The sequence below is a fragment of the Triplophysa rosa genome, linkage group LG11, assembly GCF_024868665.1.
Source record: "Triplophysa rosa linkage group LG11, Trosa_1v2, whole genome shotgun sequence".
NCBI lineage: Eukaryota > Metazoa > Chordata > Actinopteri > Cypriniformes > Nemacheilidae > Triplophysa > Triplophysa rosa.
Genome location: NC_079900.1, coordinates 429,966 through 438,054, shown reverse-complemented (window position 1 = coordinate 438,054; position 8,089 = coordinate 429,966). Strand labels below are relative to the sequence as shown.

Here is an 8,089-nt window from a genome sequence, read left to right as displayed (position 1 = left end):
CTCAACTTTATTTATATAGCGCTTTTACAATTTTCATTGTTACAAAGCAGCTGTACATGAGACACATTGACTACAAGCAAAACAATCAAAGTTGTACCTGCAAAAACAAGAAAAGGTTGAAAACACAGAAGACAGACACACCCACACACACAACACGCACACACAGAGACACAGAGACACACCCACACACAAAACACTCCACACACACAACACGCACACACAGACACAGAGACACACACACGGATGCGCACGGACAAGTACGCACACACACACACGCTCAGTGAGAGCACACATTTAGGATATTTAGGATAAGTGTGAGAATTACTCGGACAATATTCCGGATATTGTGACACATATGAGGCAATCCATCCCGGAGTCTGAGAAAGCTGATGCAACATAGTTGGAATGGATAAACGGACTCTCGGGGGGATGAGGAGGCTGGATGATCAGTACTGTGATCCCAATTGTTGTTACTACTATCCCTCCTATTGATTGTGCCTTGTATCCTACAGTGTATTGTTAGTTGTGTTATGCACTCTGTTACTTCTTTGACAAGACAGGGGACTTATTAGGTGATGTTGGCACAATGTAAGACCGAAGTTAACCAGACTATGATGGTTAGAGTCACACTGGAAGGTTATCATCCGGAGGATCATTATCAAGTGTGGGAATCTGCATTTGATACTGATGATGACGGGGATGATTATGTCCATACGTATGAGTTAGAACCAGAACCGGCGGTAGGGGGTGATGCTTTATCTGATGCTATAAGCAGGTCGTTTGTAATTTTAGCGAGTGCAGTTTCAGTACTATGATGCGGTCTAAAGCCTGACTGGAATTCTTCGTGTATGTCATTATTTTGTAAGAAAGAGCACAACTGAGTGGACACTACTTTTTCTAGTACAATATCAATATCTTTATTTCATTATTTCTTTGTTTGATTATTTATCTCATAACAGTTTGCAAACAGAAAACTAAATAAAAATATGCTGAAGGCAATAGTTTTTATATTTATCAGTTTTGTACATTTAAAGTATGTTTTGTTTCTTTTAAGGGACACAGGGTTGTTTGTAAGACTGCTTGTTGGTCTTAAAGTGGCCATTGTGAGAATTTAGGTTTTGCCTGTGTCCCACACATAGTATCCCACACTGTTTTATGCATTATATCCTGCTTATTATGTTTCTCACTTATGTCACTTAATTGCCAGTGAGAGTTACGACTTGAAGTGTTTGAACTCGATATCAGTATGTTCCAGATGTTAAGAACAAGGAACTAAGGTAGTGCTAACCTAAGCAGAAAGTAAAGCTCCTCCTACAGCAATCCACCAATAAATGTGAGAGACAAACAAGCAGAAAATCACTTCAGGAGTTCTTCATACTGTTGTTGGAGGAAGAGAAGCTTGAGAACATAAGGATACTGAGGAAAAAGAGGTTAGTGTCTGTTTTTAATCTTTATTTTGACATTGGAGGAATAATACAGCTTTCATTTAGCAGCTGTAGTTAAATCACATAATATGTTTTTAAATAACTATTAAGTCATACATGTTACTAGTTTTCTGTATGGTGAAAGAAAATATGCTAAACATGTGTTAACTGTGTTGTTCTGGGCTCGTGCCGGTTCTGAGCCCGGCGCACTTGCCCTGACCCGGGTAGAGTGCTCCGGGTTCGGATAGATCCGGCAAGCTCGGAGCCCGCTCCTTGTACAGCACGCCAAATACGCATAAACTGCATACCCATGCTCTATCATTACTATCCCTGCAACACAGCTGTTTATCTGCGCAGGTGAACTCGTGAATGGATATTAATCCTGGCTGGAAAGCAAATGAAAGGCTATTCCTCTGGCGTTATCTCTGCATTCATGGTGCCATCTGAAAGGGTGTTTTCAGTTTTTCTAATTGTCAACAGGCTCCAGACTGTCACCACAACACGTAAACATGTTACGTTATTAAATAAAAACTCCAAGCTTTGGATTGAGGTAGGCCTGCTATTTTTATTTGATGAAAAAACTTTCTGACGGAAATAAACTTTGCCGGTTCTTCAGTATTTTCGTTTTGTCATCATTTGTTAATTAATTCAGTTTTTTTCTTGCCTGTTTACTTTATGCTTTGAATTTATATTATTTTAGTTTTTCTCTATTGTCCAAAATGCTGCAGGTTTGTGAAAATGTGATAATATGTGAATGCAGGTGCTGTTGTTGATGTAATCGTTATGCTGCTGTTTGCATGTTAAAATAAATCTGTGAAAAAAATGTTTGTAATTTTAACGAGTCACAGACCTTCGTCAACTGTAGCTGTGTTCTCATTTCGAAGTCTGCGTCCTCCGGATGTCGCATGCGAAGGCGTATTCTGATGGACAAACGCGACCTCCGGAGGACGCAGCCTTTGAAATGAGAAGCAGCATGTATTTTTATTTCATTCCAATTAATAATTTAAGTCTTATCAGTTAACGAGTGCCGGTTCTCGGTTAGGGAAATTAACCGAAATGAGCATCCCTAATTTAAATACATGGTAAACAACTGGCAGTGCATTGAATGAACGTGTTCCTTGAGAATTAAAATTGGCTTTGCAAGTGCAATACAGTAGATTTTAATGGCATCTAGCGGTGAGGTTGCAAATTGCAACAAATGGCTCAGTCCATCCCTCCCTTTCCAAGCACTAAAGCGTAATTTATTGTGGTGTGTAGGACCTATGCCGTACCTACGCCGTAGGCTGTGCGTAGCCTGACATGCACCTCTCCAAAAATGTAACAACGTGTAAACTCAACGCGGACCTTACGTGGACCGCACGCGCTCTGATTGGTCTGTTTGAACCCCTCGCTAAGGTAAAAAAAAAACTCAGCGATAGCATCATGTTTACTCAAACGCATTTCCGAATGAATTATCTAAGTAAATTATTTGTTCTTCTGTATTTAACATCTCAAGCTGCAACAAAAGTGACTGTGTTTACTTGCCGCGATCACTGCTAATGCTTCTCAAACCAGCTGCTGCTTCTTCGGCTCTTGTCTTCGTTACATAAGCAACACGCGCGGACACTGACGCCTAGTGGTCATTGCCTGTCGACGTGGACAACGAAAGTTTGGTTTAAGGACGAAAAACATACCAAGCAGAATGTTTTTTCACCATTCCATTTAACACATGCATGCAGTGTTCGGCGCTGTCACATCTGTCAAAGCAGAAATGAAACCACGGCTCTCTGTAAGTTTTTTTTTCTGTCATCCCGGTCGCACTCATATGTACATTGCATGCACTTATTTCGTCTTTTCAAAATAAATATCTGAAAAAGCACATACATTTACCCAGCCAGGGTGCATGGCTGGGTAAATGTGTATGCTTTTTCAAAATGTTCTTGAAGAAATCAGGACAGAAGTGGTCAAAAGTGAACAAAATAGACGGATTACGGCAGCAGGTGTAAACGGGTATGTGCTTCTTTCGTCCACTTGTGATCCGATCGACCAAATAATACCAGGCATAAAGAGGGTCTTATAAAGACTGCAGGGGGCCAGAAAATCCACATGCGGCTCGAGAGCCACCGGTTGCCGACCCCTGTTCTAAAGTAATACAAACACAACTGTAAGGTCGGAGCCAAGATGTCCCGACCAGAGACTATTCTTCTCCTGAGAAACAAAGAATGGTTCTAAGCACAGTGGGGAACCTAGGCCAAAAGGGCACTCCTTCCTGAAAGAACAACACACCAATTCCTGATCTAAAGATAATCATCTCTGGAAAAGGACAGGGAGCATCTCTCAGTACAGTGAGAAACCTGAACCAAAAGGACACCTTCCTTTGAGAAACAACGGACTCCCTCCAGTACAGCAAACTCCCTACTGAGCTAACACAATCACCTACTGTATGCAGATTAAGTACAGCCCCAGGGGTCACAAGACCCAATCACAGCCAAATTCCTAACTCTAAAGAATATTTACATAATGTTTTGTTCAGGTTTGGTATTTAAGGGAAGTTGACAAAAATATCTGGGAATCTGTAGCCAGATCTCCCGCACAAATCCCTGTGTGTCGTCTCTTGCCAGGTATGCAACATTGAACTTCTCTTTGCTTTATTTCTTCTGATTTTCTATTATTTGTTATTGAATTATATTGATTATTGAATTGAACCTTGAATTGGATTTTGAATTATGCTTCCCTTACCTGGCTAATAAATGATGTTTGAATTAATTCTGTATTGCTCTGAGTTTATAAACTTTAGTAGATCACGCTATATCCTTTGTTACCGCAAATCTACGTTCAGGTTAGTGACGGACTAGAATCCTGTATTAGGTGGAGCATTGGGCACGCCAGATGAGATTCTAGAGCTCCGGCTAACTACTTGGCATTAGTTTAAGTGTAATTAGACCGTAGGGGCTATCGTTTCCATTTAGAACAGCACATATGTTGTCTGACCAATCTAAATAGGGCAAGTCACCAAAACCTCTGGTTATTGTAATATTATTCTAACTAAGTGTACATAGGAAACTATGGCATGGTTATATAAAGCTACCGTCAGAGGAAGTAAGATTGGTCTATTTATCTCTATGGAGTGGTCATGACCTCTGGTTGGAAATAATCCTTACTTTAATTAAGTTGTCATAGTCTAAGGGGACTAGATCAAATAATGTTTCAGGAAGAGCTGGTTGGAGACGGCCATCTGAGCATTACTGGTCATAGAAACCTCTGGCAGTGACCAAGACTGGCGAGTTTGTGACCGTGAGATCTGCGTATAACGGCCGGCGCGAGACTCTAAGCGACATTGAGAATCGGATGAAGGAGTGTAATTTAGAATAAAACAGAGGAATCAGACATCCGTCCAAATTTCACAATTATTAATGATAAAAGTTAAATGTAAACTAAATGAGAAGTCGAGATATTATTAAATTGGAGTCAGATAAAATAGAGGTAATTAAGTGAAATGTGCTTTCATGCAAATACTGTTTCACTAAACAAAGGAAGACAAGAACACGTGTGAAGCCTTCGCCACGCCTCTGGATACCGTCATTGGACCAGTGGGTGGTGCCTTACATAACGCATCATTATGTTATGTCATGTTATGTTTATACACCTCTGAAGACATAATTATGTATATTATATTGCATTTCTGACAATAGGTCCTCCTTAATATTACACAGTGCACACTTTAATAAGATGCAACACATCAGATCGTGCCCGTAACATCTCCAACAGCGCAGAAATGCCACAGCCCCAGAAATAGAAAAAATCACTAAATTAAAGCGACAGTTCACCCAAAAATGAAATTTCTGCCATCATTTCATCACCCTCTTGTCATTTCAAACCTGCAAAAACCTTTCCCTTTACAGAACACAAAGAAAGTCCAGTCCTTTGGATAAAAACCCGCTCCGCGCTCCGACTATATTTCGCACGCTCCGCTCACATGCTCTGCACCATTCACATGTCAACAGTGTGGGAGGAGTTTCAAAAGTAAAGGTGCCCTTCAGATACACGTGAGAACTCACACTGCAGAGAAACCATTCACGTGTCAACTGTGTGGAAAGAGTTTTAGATCTCGCGGTCACCTTAAGAGACACATGATGATTCACACTGAAGAGAAACTCTTGTGGTCCAGGAGAGGCACCTCTGGCTTAACCTTGCGCATATGAGCGACGCCGAGAAAGTCCGCTTTCTCGACGCGCCCATTGCGCAGGGTGGGCTGTTTGGTGACACTGTCGAGGACTTCGCTCAGCAGTTCTCGGCAGTGAAGAAGCAGACGGAGGCGATCAGCCATATCCTACCCCGCCGTGACTCGGCCGCCCACAGGCCTTCGAGATCCCGTGAGGCCTCTGCTCCCCAGCAGCCCCGGCCCTCTTCGAAGCCAGCTCCGGTCCAGGCGCTCCCTACCCAGGCGGCACCCCGGAAGAGGACATCGAAGGGGAGACCACCACCCCGTCAGCAACCTTCGAGGAAGAAGCGACCCTGACGGGAAGACCCCAGGGAGGTTGACACCATCGGGCCCGATCCCAGCCATACCATCGCTGGACAGTCGATCCGGGACGGTTCCTGCCCCGTTGCAACATCAGCTAGGCCCCTACGGGGGCCTAGCACCCACTTTTTCACAAAAAGAATTTCCAATCTCCCTGGGTGTTCTTCACAGCCACTCTCGCCCTCTGTCAGAAGGTGTTAGGCAACTCGACGTTGCGTCTTGGCGAGGCGCAACATCGAATGTACATTGCAGCCATCAACACTCTCAAATCGACGGTGCGGGGAGCTGCATCGCCAGGCAGGCAAACCAGCAGAGCCAGTCTTCTTCCCGGGGGCCCGCCCCCAGCAAGAGACCCGCACTGCCAGCCATCGAACCACCCCCCGGGGGGTCGATGAAGCAGATCGTACCCTTAGTCCCCCTGTCGCGGTCCCTGGGAGCTTGGCTCGAGCTTCCCACACGGTCACGGTGGCTGAGGAGAACGATCCGTCTCGGCTACACGATCCAATTCACCAGAAACCCACCCAAGTTTTGGGGTATCCTCGCCACCTCAGTCAGAGGCCGGGATGCGATCGAGTCCGTCCCCCTAGCCGAGATGTCCAAGGGGTTTTACAGCCCCTACTTCATCGTCCCCAAAAAAGGCGGGGAGGTGCGCCCCATCCTAGATCTGCATACCCTGAACAGGCACCTGCACAAGCTGCCGTACAGGATGCTCACGCAGAAGCGCATCCTAACATCTGTCAGATGTCAGGATTGGTTCATGGCAATCGACCTAAAGGAGGCTTACTTTCATGTCTCGATTCTCCCTCGTCATCGCCCGTTCCTACGGTTCGCTTTCGAGGGTCAGGCATATCAGTACAGAGTCCTCCCCTTCGGTCTGTCCCTGTCCCCACGAGTCTTCATGAAGATCGTGGAAGCCGCCCTCTCAGGGAGAGAGGTGTGCAGGTACTCAACTACCTCGACGACTGGCTTGTCTTGGCACACTCGCGAGATCTGTTGTGTACACACAGCGACCTGGTGCTCTGGCACCTAGATCGACTGGGGCTACAGGTCAACCGAGAGAAGAGCAAGCTCTCCCCTGTGCAGAGCATCCTCTATCTTGGTATGGAACTCAACTCTGTCACCATGACAGAGCGACTGTCCTCAGCACGCGCCCAGTCGGTGTTGAACTGCCTGGATCATTTCAAGCAGTCAGCGGTTCCCCTGAAACTATTTCAGAGGCTCCTGGGACAACCCCGTCCGTGTTGTGTCCATTACGCGCGCTGCGCCTTTACTTAGACCGCACGCAGAGCTTCAGGAGCTCGGATCAGCTCTTTGTCTGTTTCGGAGGTCAGCAGAAGGGGAGAGCTGTCTTCAAGCAGAGGTTGGCGCACTGGATTGTGGATGCTGTCACGACAGCCTACCAATCCCAAAATCACCCGTGCCCTCTAGAAGTGAGAGCTCACTCCACCCGGGGTATAGCCTCCTCATGGGCACTGGCACGCGGCGCCTCTCTCACAGACATTTGTAGAGCTGTGGGTTGGGCTACACCCAACACCTTCGCGAGGTTCTACAACCTCCGCATAGAGCCGGTGTCAGCCCGCGTCCTGCATGGCAACACGTAGGACCGGCAACCGGTAGGGTGTACCCCTCTCTCGAGTGGGTCAGCATACCGATTCAGCCTCCCTTCTTTCCCCACTGGGCGAAGAACAGGCACTCCATCCATCACTAAGCAAGCACCTTCTGTGGAGGGCTGGGCAGAGCAGCCCTGCCCCTTAGGCCGGGTATCTCCGGAGTTATTCGCAACATAGCTCTAACCGGACCTAGTGCTACCAGACGTTGCAACCCCCCAGTAGAGCGGTTCTGTCTGATGTATCCTCATGCTGGTTCCCACCTTGATAACCCATGACCCCCTAGGTGGACCTCCACCTCGCGGTTAACTCCTTCAGTCTGCACATTCTTCCCATGAGTTCTCCCCCATCGGTGAGACCATGTTGGTATCTCCACTAAAGCTCCTCCCTGTGGTAGGAAGTGGTCTCTGTAGCGCATACCCCACTTGAGGAAGTAGTGCTTACCCAGTGGCCTTACAGTTCCGGGAAGCTTCTCGCTGTTAGAGAAACAAGGCCGCAGCCTGTGAGGCCGAAGGCAGGGGCCTTCCCACCTTTCAAGAAAGCTCTGGGACCCCCTA

The 8,089-nt window shown here is 46.2% G+C and overlaps 1 protein-coding gene across 1 annotated transcript in view; it reads left to right on the top strand.

The window, feature by feature from the left end:
• Positions 1 to 8,089, top strand: part of LOC130561153 (oocyte zinc finger protein XlCOF6-like) — a 52,957-nt gene that overhangs the window by 19,026 nt on the left and 25,842 nt on the right. The gene's annotated exons all lie outside the window — the stretch shown is intronic.